The 19,012-nt window shown below is 42.6% G+C and overlaps 1 pseudogene; it reads left to right on the top strand.

Annotated features, from left to right (window-relative positions):
• The first annotated feature begins 11,227 nt into the window (after positions 1 to 11,227).
• Positions 11,228 to 12,163, top strand: LOC137162729 (olfactory receptor 11H2-like; annotated as a pseudogene).
• Positions 12,164 to 19,012: the final 6,849 nt, after the last annotated feature.

Genomic DNA, 19,012 nt, shown 5'->3' on the forward strand with positions numbered 1-19,012 from the left:
GCGTGTGTCCCTGTGTAGATGCTGTCCCAGCTCTGCGCAGGAAACTGAGACAGCTCTCACGATCGAATGAGTCGACACGACCACAGATTAGCTGAGTAACGAAGGCGCCCAAGCTAGGTTTATTGCATGCGGCACAACGAGAAATAACTTACAGAGTATCTCTGGGTCAGTTTCATATTGGCGGCGTTACAATGGTCTCGGCCCAACGGCGGGTTTTTCCGTTATCCCCTAGACCGGACACCGGTATTCCCTCTGACATCCTCTTTTATACACTATTACATACACTTTTGGTCTGCCCCCTTTCACGTAGGTAGTTGCCACCCTCCTGACGTAGTCTAATACCACCTTTTTCCGTTGATTGGCTGATTTGGGCACCGCCACTCCATGTATCATTTCTACCCATCAAAGTGTCATTTCAGAGAGTTAGTATCTTGGTACCTCTTATACCCACTACATATTTTAGTAATATTTTGGCAGTCTTACAACCTTGCAGAATCAGCACTTTCCTATACCAGTCTCAGTTAACTTGAGTGACCCCTTATACTTCTGTTCACTCGGCTTTTTCCATTTAGGCCTTAGCCTGTTTTACAGGCCTTAAGCTCTCACTTCTTACTACACCACGCGCAGTAGCTTAACTTACATAAGCATACTTGGCAACCGACAAGGCTACAAGAAGAAGATAAGACTATTTTGCATGAGGTGATTGGTCCCTGTACTAGTTCATTGTTTTAATTTTTGCTGATACTTTACTTTGCCTGCTAACTGGAACTATCCGGATCTGGCAGGGCAGTTCTTCTTTAGCTGATAACAGGGGTCTTCTACAATCCTGGGTTACTTGCGGAAAGCTAGACAAAATGGAGTTACTTAGGCTAACTGAAAAATCATTGCTTACAGATTGTAGCACATCCTTTTCCCTCTGATGTGGCAAATCCTCTTCCTGTGCAGGGGAGAGGTTACGAGCACTTACATCCTGCTCCTCTGACCTTATTTCTTCAGATCCAGAGGTCCTTTTACAGTGTGAGGCATGTATCCAGGACTGGTAGCCTTGGCACTTTACGGCAGTGTTAGTGGTGAGGAGTACCTGGAATGCACCCTTCCAACGTGGTTCCAGGGCTGACTTTCTCTGATGGACTTTTACGTAGACCCAATCTCCAGGTTGGAGGGAGTGGCAGGGTTCCGTTGCAGGTGTTGGAAGGACTTCTTGAACCTGTGAGTGGATAGACTTGATGCACTGTATTAACATTTTACAATAGTCCAGCATCACTTCATCTGTTAACTGTAAGTCAAATTCTTGCGGGTTTGGCGGAGGGATGTGTGGCAGTCTCATAGGTCTGGCAATAAGGATCTCATGTGCAGATAGTCCATGCTTCCAGTTGTGAGTGTTTCTAATATACATGAGAGCTATGAGTAGGGCATCTGGCTACCTCAGGCTAGTTTCTGCACATATTTTAGCTAATCTATTTTTCAAGTCAGAATTTTTTTCTTTCTACCGTTCAGCTAGACTGGGGGTGGTATGCACAGTGCAGGTGTTGTTGAATTCCTAAGGTTTTACACAAGTTCTGAATGACTTGTCCTGTGAAGTGAGTTTCTCTGTCGCTGTCCAAAGTGAGGGGCAACCCAAACCTAGGTATGAATTCTCTCAACAGTTTCTTGGCGACGGTTACTGAATCCGCTTTCTTACAAGGATATGTTTCTACCCATCCTGAAAACATATCAACTATGACTAACACATATTCAAAATTACAACATTTAGGCATTTGGATGAAAACCATTTGTAAGTTCACAAAGGGTTCCCATGGAAGGGGGTGCGCTGAAGGTTTGGTCTTTTCTTTCTGGCCTATGTTATGGGCCAGACAGATAGGACAGGTTCTGCAGTACTGTTTTGCTATGGAAGAAAAGTGTGGGGCAAATCAATCACGCTGTACTGCAGCAATCATCCCCCCTTTGCTCGTGTGAGCCACCGAGTGGGTCACACGGGCAAGGTAGGGTAAAAGGGCCTTGGGCACAACCAGGCGGCTATCCAGGGAGCGCCACAAGGTATCCGAGTGCAATTGGCACCCTTGTGGTAGCCAGTCCTCTTTTAAAGGTACAGTGTATCAGGCTGAAGTGCCTCTTGGTAGGAAGGAGCTGTGTTTGTGGTTCTGTTCTTTTAGTATTTCATGAAAACAGGATTGGGCCAACATTCTTTTTATCCAACAACACCTGGCACACATACTAATTAAACAAATACAACTTAACACTAAAACAATTAACAATGGGTGCAGTATAATAGACATTATCCCTGTAGAGGTGGGGGACCATCCAGGAAAAACATCATACCAATGATATGCAGTAAGTTCTTTTTCTGCCTTAGCAATTCTAATCATTTCCTCATTAGAATGGGACATTCCAATAGTCCTGTTTTCAGCATCCTGCTTTGTTTGCTGCAGGAACTGGGTTACTTTTGCTCCCTGTAACAAGTGATCAGCTATTTCAGACCAATTTAACCCAAAGCTCACTGAAAATTCTGTTAGACTGGCAGTGAGAGTTGTACTGTACCCTTGGATTTTTGGTAGGTAATATGTATGGTTTGTCGTATACAGAACACTTATATTGCATTTGCATTCATCTACAGGGGGTTTGCTAGTACTCCCATCCTCCCAGAATACCTCCTCCCATGATGATATACAGACATGTTGTCCATTGTATAGAACTTTGGTGGTATTTTCGAATTTATTTCAAATACATGTTCCCACTGTGGTAATTCTGCTGTATGGTTCTACGGAGGAAGGTCTGGATAGGCAGACCCATTGTTGGGGGTTCCAGGCACTACACCCCTGGTATCCAATAGTTTTCCTTCTCTCCTGGCCCACTGTCTCATAACCCGGGGTAACCAAAACGATTCTGTGGCCAATTTTGATAAGGGGCTTACCTTCCATAATTCTACCTTCATAGATTGCTGGTGGGCAATTTTTGCAAATACCTATTTTGACATTCCGAGGCACAATAACCGTGACTTTGCGCCCTTCTTGTTTGGCAGTGCAGATGGTTCTAGAAATTAGATATAATCAGTTAAAATTGATGTATCCTTTTTATTTTGCTGTGAAACCTGTATTACTTGGAATGAATTTGACTGTTTTACAAAAGTGCTTGTACATCCTAAGTTCAGGCACTTAAAATTCAAAATTACATCCCCTCAGCACTATAATACTACAAAAACATCTATTTTCAGGACCCCTTTTCCTTCCAAATTCATTGATCTTGATTACCCTTTATTTCTCCTATTTGCTACCTGATAGAGGATGTTTTTGTAAATACAGTTACAGTGCTTCTTGATTCTTTTCTGCTTCATGCAGTACCTCTCAATACCATGCACAACAATGTTAGTAACAAGACAAACAACACAAAACATAAAACACAAAACACAATCTTTGTTGCAACAGTAGATCCATGGTTTTGTTCTCTATCTGTTTCACTGGTACCAGTTTTCCCTGCAGTTCTGAAGGATAAAAAGAACACTTTTCTACCCCCTTTGGGGGGCGACAGATTATTGCTTACCCTTTTCTTTTACATATCTCCTTTCTGATTGCAGGCAAAACAGACAAATTACCCTCATATTTTCCTGTGTTTTTTGTTTTATAGGCAGGCCAGGTTTGTAATGGCTTCTACCTTTCAAGGTTTTAGGGTGAATTTATTTTACAAGGTGGTGTACCTCAGTTTCCCTTTTGCTTGGACTGGATGGGTTATATACCACCAGGTACTGGGCCAATTTATCCTCTAAATTGGAAATTGTGTGGACGTCTGCTAATGCTTGTCTTGTCCATGGATTGGGACCAAATTTTTGCAAAGCAGAGGAGAAGGGAGTCTCCTCTTGTATAGATAGCAGAGAGGTCAGGGTTTTAAATTCCTCCCCTGTGGATGGGCTTTTGGTTTGGGTTTTTTTTTTTTTTTTTTTCTCTTAAACATATTTTTGGATTTTGTTTGTTTGTTAGTCCTCTGATTGCTAGCAATCAGTTTCTTATCCCAAGGGACTGCAAAAATACTTTGTTAATGCACAGTGGATTTCTAATGTGCTTTGATCTGGGACAGCTACTAAGCCCTGTCCCAAGCTCTTCAACAGGCAGGCACACTCCTGCACTGCTGGAATTTGACAAATACCGAGCCCTGTCCCAGGCTGTTCAACAGGCACTCACTCCTACGCTGCTGGAATAAATAACTCTGTCGGGGACCACAGTCTAGCAGGTCCTCAGTTGTTTTTTGAAGATGGGGTACCCCTTCTAATGCTGGATACAGATGTCTAGGGCCCGAATTTGGGGGTGTTGGAAAAAGATTCCAAGTGTGGTTCGTTACCCTGCACCGATAAGAGACCCACACAGGATTTCAGGCTGGACAGTCTCCAAAAGAGTTTATTCTGCAGAAGGTCAATTCCCAAGCCCACAAGTGGACAGTGGAAAAAGACCTCGAACAAAGGATTACAGACAGTTTTATACCTTATTGCTACTTAAACATTCATGACAAGACCATACATATCCCCATTACAAGGGCCTAAACCTATTCCCTCATTCACTATTGGCCTATATTATCTCTATTTCTACTTACAAAAATATACATTATTTATAAGGTGTTTTTGCTGATACTTTACAGTTAGCTACCTCTTATCTATCAAGGCTACATAGCTTGCTTAATCTGTCCGAGGCTTATCTCCTTCTGCATTCCTCTCCTTCTGCATTCCAGCAAACTTTCCATGATCCTTGCACAGAGTGGAATGGCCTGGCCTGTCTGTAAAAACAAAGGGGCTAGCTAAAATGGAGTAACTGTGGTTAAGCAACTAAAAATCAACTAATAATATGAGTCAAGAGTGTGCCTTTATTGCCAATAAGGCTAACGGCATATTGGGCTGCATTAGTAGGAGCATTGCCAGCAGATCACGGGAAGTGATTATTCTCCTCTATTCAGCACTGGTGAGGCCGCATTTGGAGTATTGTGTCCAGTTTTGGGTCCCCCACTACAGGAAGGCTGTGGGCAAATTGGAGAGTCCAGCGGAGGGCAACATAAATGATTAGGGGCTGGAGCACATGACTTACAAGGAGAGGGTGAGGGACCTAGGCTTGTTTATTCTGCAGAAGAGAAGAACGAGGGGGGTTTGATAGCAACCTTCAGCTACCTGAAAGGGGGTTCCAGGGAGGATGGTGCTAGGCTGTTCTCAGTGGTGGCAGATGACAGAACAAGGAACAATGGTCTCAAGTGCAGTGGGTGAGGTCTAGGTTGGATATTAGAACAAATGTTTCCCCTAGGAGGGTGGTGAAGCACTGGAATGGGTTACCTAGAGAGGTGGTGGACTCTCCATCCTTAGAGGTTTTTAAGGTGCGGCTTGACAAAGCCCTGGCTGGGATGGTTTAGTTGGGGTTTGACTAGATGACCTCCTGAGGTCCCTTCCAACCCTAGACTTCTTCTATGATTCTAATGAACCTCCATTGTACTAGTTGAGTGTCTTAATCGCCAGACTCTGGAGTTAACCTGAGACTCTTGCCCAGTCCATATGTAAGTATTTATACAATGCAGAACAGCTTCAGCAGGAGAAGTAAGAGCTACACACTCCAAAATAGCCCAGCAGTTAAAGCACTCATCTGGCGGTGAGAAGCTCTAAACACAACGTGCTGTTCCACAGGACGGATTTAAACCTGGCCATACCACATCACAAAGAACCAGGCTAGCCACTGGGCTAGAGGGATGCACCGAATGTCTAACGTAGGCATGAAATGGGCTTTTCCTATTTGCCGACCGATGCTGCACAATTCCTGAACCAATCATTTGCCCTGAATTTTCAGTTTTCTGGATGAAGCAATAAATGAATAAAATAATAATAAAAAAAATTACCCAACTATACAACACACATGCCTAAGTAACTCAAGCGCCTAGGTGTTTGCAGTAGAGATGGTCACTTTTTTTTTTTTTAAATATAGGCAAAAAAAGTTTTAAAAATGCATAAATACATAAAATATAAGATATTTATGTGAATCCCCTGGGTTGCAAACATTATTTGCCATTATTCCAGCCTGACGGCTACTTTAAAGATGCCCAGATTTTCTCACGGGGAAAATTCAAAAGATTCCAGAATAGATTTTTAAAGGTATTTAAGCACTTAGTGGGATTTAATAAAAATAATAAATAACATAGGGCCAGGAACCAGTCCCTGAAGGACCCCATGATAAACACACCCACTCGGTCATGATTCCCATTTACAATTACATTTTGAGACCTATCAGTTAGCCAGTTTTTATTCCATTTAATCTGTTGCTATGTTAATTTAATATTGTTCCATCTTTTAATCAAAACGTTGTGTGATATAGCATCATAGAATCATAGAAGATGAGGGTTGGCAGGGACCTCAGGAGGTCATCTAGTCCAACCCCCTGCTCAAGCAGGACCAACCCCAGCTAAATCATCCCAGCTAGGGCTTTGTTAAGCCAAATGCCTGACTGAAGTTTAAATATATTACATCAACACCGTTATCTTTATCAGGCAAACTTGAAATCAAAAAAAGATATCAAGTTATCAGGCTCTCTGGCTTTGCAGATGTCCATTTGCTGCTGGATTCCAATTTAATAACAGTCACTGAAATAATCCTCCAGAAGCCCTACAACATGCTGAATTAGTCATTTGTAGTTAGTGCCTGATGTGACAAATTTCACCTGTTTGTCCATGACTTTCTATTAAAAAATTATCTTCATTGTTCAAAGACGATTCATGATACATTTTATTAAATTAGAGGGCTGTACATTTCATTACATATGTCAGCTGAGTTGTCCAACGAGGACAAAAGAATAAGCTTCTGCCTGTGATACATGTAGGCCGCAGTAGGGGCACCAGAAAGATACCTCTGTTGGAATCATGAAATGAGCATGTTGTAAGCCTGATTTTCCTTCTACTTACACCAGTGGGATGTCCGATAGTGCCAAATAAAGACCACACTGCTCAGGAGATGAGCCTTTCTCAATCTCTCTTGTTGGGAATTGAACTGGAGACAGGATCTCCCAGATGCAGGGTGAATATTCAAACCATCTGCCTAAAGGTTACAAGGGAAGCCTCCTTCCCTCAGGGCTGTTTTGTGTGGAGATAGGTAGGTGCCCATCCTGCTTTCATGAGAAATGGCTTAGGTGCCTACCTCCAGGAGAGGTGTCATGGCTGTGGATTGCAGGCAAAGATAGGAGGCTGGACCTAAGCGTTTAAACTCCATGATGGGATTTAGGACACGCTGACTTACATTGTTGCAGATAGAGTTGAATCTGGCTGCCATTAAAGATTGTAGGATTTGACTTTGCCACCCTTACTCATGTTTATTGGTTTCTATTCCACAAACAGTCCCACTGATATCCACAGATCTCCTTACAGAGTAAGGAACTATTCAATGTGACGTAAGGATGCCAGAATCTGGATTATACAATGCACACACTGGATGAAATCAGAGTTTTAACACTGATGTCAGTACAGCTAGGATTTCAGCCACTGACTTTGATATGCTTTATTAAAAGTAAGTTGCTTATCTGTGTATACAGTGTACCAAACGTTTAGATTTCTCTAGAGTCTGTCTCCCCAGGGCTCGTGTCTAATAATAAATACCACCTCTCCGCTCTGCTACTTAGTACATCTGAGATAAATGGCATTTTGTAAAAAAAACAGGGCACATATTGCCAGTAACTTCATCTCGATCTCTAGATTTTTTTTCCCACAGACATACAGCCAGAAAACCAGCCTGTTTGAAATCTTCTAGCATTTCATGAAGAAGCGTCAACCACTCCAAGACCAAGACGCCTCACCTCAGTGCCAGAAATGGTGAGTGTCTTTTAAACTCGAGGTGGTGAAATTGAAACAAAAAGTTGAATTTTTGAGTATCAGCCAAGCCCTTCTGCAAATGCTCACAAAAAATCAGCATTGCTTCAAGAATGGTCTGCGAGAAAAGGGACTAACGGCTGGACTCTCATGCTGCTTTTACACCAGTGGCATTAGTCGGGTGACTCCTGATTTACACCATTGGGGGTGGGAGGAAAATTGGTCTCATTGATTTCCGTGGTGTAACTCCTGATTTGCATCGGGGTGCGTGAGAGGAGAATCAGCCTCAATGACTCCAGTCAAGTGATTCCTGATTTATACCAGAATGACAGAAAGGACAATTAAAACTAAGGTGAGTGAAAAGTGTCACCATCATATCCACCATATATATTTCGTTGTCCAAATGGTTATGAAAAGGCAGGCACATCTTTAATTATGTATTTAATTTTACACCCTGACTATCTGTAAAATATGCTCCACAATTAGTTGGAGTAACTACAGAGACACCAGGAGGAAATATAATATATCTGCAATATGAGAACGTGTGTCACGACTAGCTTTCTTATGGGTGTGTTCCATCCTTAGATCTCTAAGCTCTCTTCAAAGACCCATTTAATGCCTGGAGCAAAGATGGAGATGCCTGGATCTGGGAAGGTGACCTAGGTCCTCTGACACAGTCCGGTGACTTATCTGCTAGACAAAATTGGTCATTCCATAGTCAGTGATGGAACAGTAGCCTTTTGTTTTGTTTCTTATGTATTCAGTAGACCCTAATGAATCTGTGCAGGAAATGTTATAATATTTCAGCTCAAAGGCAATAGATCTGTTCCTTGATGGGAGAGTGGACGCCTTTGAGAATCCATGCATTAATTTCTGCCATGAGAAGATTGTGTTGAGTTTGAAGTCTCCAGTGAGAAGAAAGGAAAATTATATATGATTAGCGATCCTACTCATCTGATTTTAGCCCCTCTCGAAGATCCATCCCTCCCGCCCAAAAAAAAAATAGTCCATTCATGTGTTGGTGAGTAGAGCTGGTCCAATTTAAGGTTAAATTTTGAAACTTTGAACTTGATTGATATGGAGCCAATTTCCTATATTATGACATTTTTTCACAATATTTTTTCCTAAATGTTTAATAGATCCATAGAGTTTAAGGTCAGAAGGGACCATGGGATCATCTAGTCTGACCTTTTGTAGATCACCAGTCATTAAATTTCATCCAGTTACCCAATGACTTGTGTTTGGCTAAAGCTCACGCTCCAGAAAGGCATCTAGTCTTAATCTGAAGACCCCATAACACCTAGGCAATGGCTATGTTAGATATGTTACAGCAACAGAGCTACAACACTACGTATAGTGTAGATACTTATCACACCAATGGAAGATCCTCCACTGTCCTGCATTCACCTCTCCAAGAGGCAGTAATTAGGTCAATGGAGGATTCTTCCATCAGCCTAGTGGCATCTATATTGGGGCTCAGGTCGACATAATCATGTTGCACAGGGTGTGAAATGTTTCACAGCCTTGCGTGAAATAGTTTGGTCGACCTAACCTTTAAGTGTAGACGAGCCAAAAGAATCCACCACTTCCCTTGATAGTCTGTCCCACTGGCTAATCACCTTCTGTCACCCAGAGACCCCATGGCTGAGAGTTTCCTGTTCTTTGCACACACGTCTCACCTGAGACCTGGCAAACTCACTACACCAAAGACACTTTTTAGAGGGTATTTTTATCCATAATGAGTAACATGCCAAGTATCTACAGAAAGCTCACGACTTGTCAAACACACCAGCATTGCAAGATATATGTATGGATAATATTTCAGGAATAATGTATTGATATTGAAAGCAGGCCTGACAGAGGAGAAGTAGAAATTAGTCACCAGGAGATAATGTATCTCAGTGATGATTCAAGGAAGAAGGAGCTTGTCACCCCTCCTTGGAAAACATGTGGGGTAATGCAAAGTTCTATTGTCTACCCTGGCATAGTCAAAACCATCAGAGACGACAGTCAAACAATCAGGTTTGCGTTTTATGATTTTTTTTTCTGTTGTAATCATTTCCACCACACCCTCTTGTTTCTATTTAAATCCTTAATCTTCCTTAAATAAATATTCCTACTGTATCAGTTTAATCCTGTGTCAGCCTTTCAGTTATTTTGTCCAGGATTTATGTCAGGCTAACCAGCCTATAGTTACCTGGCTCAAAGTAATCTTTTATTCATATGTGTTTATAGTATTTAACAATCTTCATTTACCACAGCTCCATTTTTCAGTAAACCAAAATTTCAGTGACAATTCTCTTATTCTTTTCAAACATGTTATCTATACTATGGCCGACAAACGATTAAAACAGAAAATCGCAATTGATTGCAAGATTAAAGAAATAGCTGTGATTAATCACAGTTTTAATCGCTCTGTTAAACAATAATAGAATGCCAATTTAAATTTATTATAAATACTTGTGGATGTTTTTCTACATTTTCAAATATATTGATTTCAATTGCAACACAGAATACAAAGTACAATGCTCACTTTATGTGACCTTTTATTACAAATATTTGCACTGGAAAAAGATTTAAAAAAAAAAGAAGAATGAAGGGGCAGATGAATATTTAGCATATCTGCCATACCTTGTAACGCTGGCTACAACAGTACCATGTGAATGCCTGTTCTCACTTTCAGGTGACACTGTAAATAAGAAGCGGGCCAGATTATCTCCCGTAAATGTGAACCAACTTGTTTGTTTTAGCAATTGGCTGAACAAGAAGTAGGACAGAGTGGACTTATAGACGCTAAAGTTTTACATTGTTTTATATTTGAGGGCAGTTATGTAAAAAAAATCTACATTGTAAGTTGCATTTTCATGATAAAGAGATTGCACTACCATACTTGTATGAGGTGAATTGAAAAATGCTATTTCTTTTGTTTATCTTTTTTACATCCTAAGTATTTGTAATAAAAATAATAACATAAAGTGAGCACTGTACTCTTTGTATTCTGTGTTGACTGAAATCAGTACATTTGAAAATGTTGGAAAACATCCAAAAATATTTATATTAAATTGAAATTGGTATCCTATTATTCTTTAATGGTGTGATTAAAACTGTGATTCATCGCAATTATTATTTATGTAGTTAATTATAATTGTAATTAATTAATTAATTAATTGTAATTAATTTTGTGATTGTAGTTGATTTAGTTTGTGTTAATTGCTTGTTTTAACTGTGATTAATTGTCAGCCCTAATCTATACAAAGATTGAAACCAGAATGGCATCTCTCCCTCTTTTTATTTCTCTTTCTTTCTCTCTCTCTTTTCCTAAATTTCCTATAACTTATGGCAGGTATAGCATTTGAGTCATCGCATCCCTAACATCTGTCATTCTATGGTTCTCTCAGGTTTCAAGAATAATGGAGACATGGAACAGGACAACCAGACAGTGGCGAGAGAATTCATGTTACTGGGATTCAGTACTCAATGGGTGGTGAAGATGTCCCTATTCCTGGTCTTTCTAACCATCTACACCATCTCCCTGGCTGGGAACTGCCTCATTGTGGCACTGACATTGTTTGATCCTCGACTTCACACGCTCATGTACTTTTTCCTCAGCAACTTGTCCTGCCTGGAGGTCTTCTACACTTCGGTCACTGTCCCAAAGATGTTCGCCAACTTCCTGTCCAGAAGACCGAGCATCACCGTGGGTGGCTGCATTGCTCAATAGTACTTCTTCTTCTCTCTAGGGACCACTGAATGCTTCCTTTTGGCCACCATTTCCTATGATCGATATTTGGCCAGATGTAATCCATTGCAATACAGCAGTCTCATGAGCCACCAGCTCTATCTCAACCTGGCCATTACCTGTTGGGTCTGTGGCTTCCTCTCCCCCTTGCTACCCACCCTCATGATTTCCAAACTCCCCTTCTGTGGCCCTAACAGGATAGATCATTTCTTCTGTGATGCAGACCCGCTCTTCCGACTCTCCTGCGCCGACACCTATGTCCAGCAAATGGCCGGATACACGCTCACCTCTGTTGTCATCCTGTGCTCCTTCACCTTCACCATAGCTTCTTATGTGCACATTGTAGGTGCTCTTCTCAAGATGTCTTCAGGCAAGGAGTGGACGAAACCCTTCTCCACCTGTGTATCCCACCTTCCTATGGTTTCCATCTATTATGGGACCATTATCTTCATGTATGTCCGGCTGGGGGTCAATAAGTCCTTCAACCTAGACAAAGTAGTGTCCGTGTTTTACACAGTGGTCACCCCCCTGATAAATCCTATGATTTATAGTCTCAGGAACAGGGAGATGAAAAAGGCTCTGAGAAAAGCCCTGATTGTCGTTGTACAGCACTAGGGGGTGCTGTGCTTCTGGGAGCAGGGCCGGGGGCTCAGTAGAACGCCCTTCTCTCTACGAATCAGATTTGACTCAAATGCCCCAGCACAGGATTTGGGGGTGTTGTACTGCAGTGAGTGGTACAGATGGCACTGTAGGAGATATCCTTCCCTTGGAATAAGTAATGATCCAAACAGCCGGCAAGGAGGTGCCAGTTTTTCCTGCCTCCCATTGTGCATTAAAGTTCTCGATGTATTTTTTTTTCAAGATTTGAAGCTTTGCTCTAGGCACCCTGTATCTGCAATGACATTCTGCATATCTTAAATTCCACAGAGAGTTTCACTGGCAGAATGTTTGTCATGGCTTCACCATTGACCCTTCTCTGGTCTCTCCAGGTTTACAGGCCTCTTGCCTTCACCTGTCCTGCAGTGGGATCCTGTGGTTCTCCCACTCTCAACCTGTATGCCCAGAATACAGAAACCTATATCTCAACTATGATAATGCAGCAGGTCACAATGAGCATGGTGCCTGTGAACACACTGACCCAAGCCAACCTTTTCAGAACAAAGTATGGTTGAAGATCTGCTCCAGTTCAACAGGAATTATCCTGGGGAAGTTATCTGGCTAGGATTGATAAGGAGGTCAGACTAAATGATGTCAGTATGCTTTTCTGGCCATCGAATCTCTGAAGCTATGAATCTTAGCCCTGTTCTACCCTGCAAAGACAGGTCGGCTTAACTATATCTTTCAAAAAGGATGTGGACAAGCTAGAGAGAGTCCAGCTGAGAGCAATGAAAATGATCAGGGGCCTGGAGCACGTGACTTAGGAGGAGAGGCTGAGGGAACTTGGCTTATTTGGTCCACAGAAGAGAAGAGTGAAGGGGGATTTGATAGAGGCCTTCAACTACCTGAAGGGGGGGTTCCAGGGAGGATGGAGCTAGGCTGTTCTCAGTGGTCGCAGATGACAGAACAAGGAGCAGTAGTCTCAAGTTGTGGACAAAGAGGAGATCTAGGTTGGATATTAAGAAAAGCTATTTCAGTAGGAGAGTGGTGAAGCATTGGAATGAGATACTTAGGGAGGTGGTGGAGTCTCCATCCTTAGAAGTTTTCAAGGACTGACTTGACAAAGCCTTGGCTGAGGTGATTTAGATGAGGTTGGTTCTGCTTTGAGTAGAGGGTTGGACTAGATGACCTCCTGAGGTCCCTTTCAACCCTCATCTTCTATGATTCTGTGATTTGAGTTCACATTTCCCCAAAGCTCAGGAGATAGGCCTTAATATCTAAGATTCTGGTTCTAGACTAAGGGAGGATGGAACTCAGATATGCAACAAGGATTTACCAGTGTGCTTTCAATGGAATTTGTGCTCCCAAATCACTTATATGCTCTTGAAAATCTCACCCCTGTATCTTTCAACGGGGTAGAAGCCACAGCTAGGATTTTGAATGGAACTGGGCACTTAAATCCATTAGGCTGCTTTGAAAATTACAGGCAGAACCTGACTACTATTTGATAACTAGTTGTGTGAATTCAGGACCTGTTGTGTTTAAGGTGCAGGGAAACTTCCTGTAGATGACAGTAGAATGTAAAGTGAACAATACCCTTGATACTTGAATACCCTTGAATACTACTAATCCAACACCCCAGGTGAACGAATTACTCTTTAAGTCCCTTGGACAGGTATGATCCCACTTCAGTAATATTGAAAAGCTTGGATTTGGACAAAGTAAATATTAGCATGGGAACAAGTGAGGACTGTTTGGGTTACAAATGGTCTACGCTGGGGAATATGGAATTCCAACTCTTCATTGGCAACTCTTTCCTGCCCTCGTCTACACAGTCAACTTTCTTGCACTCTTGTTCATGCTGAGTGGGAACTTACTCTATGAGTTGCTCATTATAATGACAGGGACATTGTAGGGCGCAGAAGACATTGTAACGTGAATCTAGCACAGTGGCAAGACCAGGCCCGATGGCCTAGATCTGACCCCGAGATAAAGCAGAAGTATGCTAACTGCAAAACTGGTTTGAAGCAGCTAAGGAAGAAAACAAGTGCCCACAGCTTATAGCGGATTGGGCACTGGAAGGACACCAATAGTAATATGAATAACAAGTGCCAGCAACCAATCACTCATTGAATTAGAAAGTAACCAATAGGCAGATTGTCAGGATGAGGGAAAAGCTTATATCAGGGTAAGGGATGACACACTGCTGTGAAGCTCTCCGTGGACCCACAGCCTGCGAGGATGCCACATGTCAGGTCCGCTCCTGGGGCAGCACGCTTAAGGGAGAATGGGGCTTCCCTCCCTCATTTTGGTAAGTGTTCAAATTGTATTGCTAGCAGCTTAAATAAACAAATCATGTGGGCACTGGCTCGCCCGATTACTCTTTTCTCGCCACTGAGATCTCAAACCACGACCCCTCCATCTTGGCGGAGTACAGACATAGAAAAGTAAGTTGCTACTCATTGACTATGGCAGTATGTAGACCCATAGGGATTATCTAGAGAGATTTCTCCAATCCTTACATAGGCTGAGTATATGTATGGTTGTAGTCACATTGAAAACTTCTCTCTCTTCTTCTCTCGCTCTCAGTCAAAATATATAAACATCTATCTATCTATCTATCTATCTATCTATCTATCTATCATTGGTATGAAGTGAATTAATATGTTGATGGAGAATTAAAATATCATTATTTTTAATCATCACCATCATCGTTATCGTTAGCAGCAGCCGCCGCATTGATTGCATGGCAAAGCAGGATTTCTTCCTATGAAAGGAAATTTTTGCATGGCAAATTTGCCAGGCCAATTTAAAAAATCAAGTTGGCTGACAAGTATTTTTCCTTCACATACAGGCAACACATGTTCTAAATAGCTAAAGAACATAACACGAAGCAAATGAATGAGAACTTGGAGTTGCTGCCACATATCCATTCTGCAATGGGTCTTAAAATATGGTCAAGATAATTATGGGAAGAAATCCCTCTATAGCAGAGGTAAAGAAAGCAAACCAGCAAACAGGAAAGAAAGTCTTTACCTAACAAGCAACGGTGAACTCTTGATCTGATCCAGTAAGTAATTCATGATTGGGATTGGCCCTGCTTTGAGCAGGGGGTTGGATTAGATGACCTCCTGAGGTGTCTTCCAACCCTGATCTTCTGTGATTCATTTTAGTAAACCTTGCCTGGATCAGGATCTTAGTGGGAGTTTACAAAAGCACATAAATGATTTAGGAGTACACATGCCATTGGAAGTAAGTTGGACTATGCCTCTAAATAACATTGGTACTTAAGAAAAAATCTCGCCTCACCCCCTGAGTGTTCAAAACTCGGAGGTCTGATTGAGATGAATGGGAACTGAGTATTTTCACGGTGTCCATGGATGTGCACGGTGACATGTAGGTTCTGGGAATGATCAATGGGAAACACAAACTTAGATACCAAAAGCCACTGGTCAGTCTAAGATTGAGTATTTACTGATACCATTTACTACTGGGTGATAACTATGCGTCTGATCCAAAGCTTACTGAAAGCATTAAAAAGTCTTTCTGCTGACTTCAATGGACATTAAATCAGTCCCCAGGTCCTTATCTGAGGAGAGTTGTAATAGTGGGAGAAAAGTGATTAAGAGTGAGCTCTCCAAAGGTACTTAGGGGAGGTAGGTACCCAAATCCCATTTAAATCCAATGGGAATTGGGTGCCTCATCCCTTTATGCACCTTTGAAAATCCCAGCCCAAGACAATAAACGACAAATGAACACAGACAAGACAAATAACTAATAATGACTGGGCTTTCCAAAGAAGCCTAAGGAATGTGCGGGAAATTCAGAGTGGAGGACTTGTGATAGATGCTTCCGCCAAATACAAATTATTGGGCTCAGTACATGTGTAACTGGGTGAAATTAGCTGGCCTGTGATATATAGGAAGTCAGACCAGATGATCTAATGGTCTTATCTGGGCTTAGCTCTATGAGTGAATATTTGGTAAAGTTTGAAAAATATGACATATTAGAAGAATTGTTGGAGATGTACATTCTGTTCAGTGAGATACAAGAAGCTGTCATACTGTGGGGCTGAGCAAATGTCCAAGAAGAGTTGACTTTTCAAAAGAAAGTATAGAAGAACGGCAGTGTCATTTTTTTTCCTGAGGATCCATTTTACTTAATTGACACAATGGGTCTCCATAAGTATGATGACACCATAACTCTGGATCACATTTATGGTTCTGCTCCAACAGCTGATCCATTTAAGCATGAATGGTCCACTGAGGTCAAGGAGTTGGCTCATACGCTCAAAGTCAACCATGTGCATAAGTACCTCGCTGGAATGGGGTCTGTACAAGTAAAAAGTATGTCCCCTTGTTATAGCCACCTGTAGCAAGATGCTGTGGTCTTTCTCAGAGCCTGGGTCCGAGGAAGGGCCGCGACACCCCTGCTGGACAGAACAAGGTCCTGCAGGCCAAACAACCTGGGAGAAAAGGGGTGGAACCAGGACAGGAAGGGCCAGTATAAAAGGCTGGCCTAACAACTCAGTCAGGGGGAAGCTGCCGCTGGAGACAGACGTGTCTTCCCAAAGGCTGCGGTCTAGGACTGACCCAGGCCCTGTGACTGTTCGAAGCAACCACCCTACAGACCAGAGCCTCCCAAGCCTGCCTGGACTGCCCAGCCCAAGTGACTGGAAAGGGCCGCCAGGCCCTATTGATTGGAGAGGGCCACTGAGCCCGAGGGACTGGAGAGGGCCGCAAAGCCCGAGTGATTGGGTAGGGCCACCGGGCCCTAATAGCTGGGGAGAGTCACCCGAGACAGCTGGGTGGGAAAAACCCTGACCGAGGAGCTGCCTGATGTTGGGGACCTCCTGGAGCTGCCTGAGCCTTGTGTATCAGAGGACCACCTGGGACCCTGTTACCTGGAGGAGATGCCCTCCGCTGACAACTCTGAGGAGTTCCCGGACCTGCCGCCGGTCAACGGTGAGGGACTGGTGGGACTCCTGCTCACCGTCTACCCCAGTGACCCGGAGGGAGATGACTGGATGCAAGTACCCGGGGACAGGGTGGGAGGAAGTAGCCCAGGGACAGCTGATTAGAGAGTGGCTGAGTCAGGGGCTAAACCAGTCAGCGTGTTGCAGCTGGATCCCCACTGACTCAGTGGCAAACTGATTTGCCACTGATAAGGCCCTAGGCTGGGGTGCAGTGGAGTCGGGTGGGCCTGCGTCCCCCTCCCCCCTTCCCTAACTGCCCTGGGAGTGCTTGGCTTCCTTGGAACTTGCCTACCTGAGGACACCGAGCTTTACTAGCCCCGCCTGCCTGAGGGCTGGGGGCACCAGACTGCTTAACAGCCCCACCTGTTGAAAGGCTGGGGCTATAGACTCCTTACCTGCCCTGCCCTACGTGAGGGCCAGAGGGCTACAGACTGTGGAAGAAGCCCGCCCCGCCAGGGGCCAGGGCTAAACACTTGTAATTGGCACCACTTATTACCCTAGGCCAAGGAACTGTGGCCTTTCTTGGAGCCTGGGCCCGAGGAAGGATCACAACACCCTGGCTGGACAATGCCACAAGCCTACACCACCCCTGCAAAACCTCTCTCTGATCTGAAACTCACTATGGATGTTTTTTCCTAAATCAGATTACTGTGTAAATCAAATTTGGCTTTTATTAACATTTCAACAACTGCACTACCTTCAGTGTTTGCATACAGTGACACCTGCCTAGCTCCATCCAATCCTCAACCACTGTACAATGAAGCCAAGTCAATGGAGCTTTGCTGGTTTGGACCATTGACTTTGAAGGAGTTATGTTGATTTACACTCGTTGGGAATCTGGCCTGTTGACTTTGATGGAGCAAAGCTGATTTACCCTAACTCTGGATCTGCCTCATTGACTGTGAATGGAACTATGCTGATTTTCATCAGCTGAATATCTGTCCCATTGACATCACAGGACCAATGGAGAAGAAAGACACTACTCAATGTTATTGGAAACTGGCCTATTAGTTGTATTATTGAAGACACTGGAGGTGTTCTAGCATGAGAAGCCAGCTCATATGATTTGTTGTGCACTAAGGATCATTGATATTAGAAGAAGTCTGAGGGTGATATACAGACTCCATTGAAGCCATGATCAATGTTCCTATTGACTCTGATCAATGAAGCCAGGATTTCAGCCTGAGAGCTTATCCACTCATCCTGACTGATTAATATTGAATCTATTTCTATTGGTAGCAGTATGTTCAGAAAGAAACACCTTAGTGGAAATGATGTTTTCTCCTTGAAAATGAATAAGAATACACATTTGGATGTAACATCAATAGGAATTCCGTCAGCTTAATGTAGAAAGTTTATTTGTACTGTTTTAGATGAGTTTCATTTACCTTCTCCTTTGAGGCCTTGTTTGAGAGTTAACTCTTGCCAGATTCACAAGGGATGCAAGATGTCCCTACAGACAGTTACTATATATGAAGAACAATAAATAGTCTTCAAGAAGTCATAACTCACTCAGAGTCTGTATTTAAATTACAGCTTGGTTTATTGTGCTTGAAGATTGAATGATAGGTAAGAATATTCCTTTTGCTTGCTGGCTGGTTTTCCCCTCTTATTTTCTTGCTTTCTAACAATTTGTGAATCTAAATGAAATTTTCTGATTTCTTTAGGCTGATATTTTGAAAAGTTTCTAAGTGTGTGAGGCATCAACTCCCAATGAAATTCAATCAGAGTTAAGTAATTAATCCCTTCATACTCTTTTGAAAGTCGAGCAACATTTAATGTATATGATTTTTTATATTTTTTGTAAATTGGCTAGATGTTCTTTGCAGGAATACACATTTCCACAACTGTGTTTATAAATCTTGGACCATAATCTGATCACAATTTGATCA

Source organism: Emydura macquarii, unplaced genomic scaffold (genome assembly GCF_026122565.2).
Source record: "Emydura macquarii macquarii isolate MOO-44397 ecotype Brisbane River unplaced genomic scaffold, CSIRO-AGI_Emac_v2 contig_2456, whole genome shotgun sequence".
NCBI classification, from domain to species: domain Eukaryota; kingdom Metazoa; phylum Chordata; order Testudines; family Chelidae; genus Emydura; species Emydura macquarii.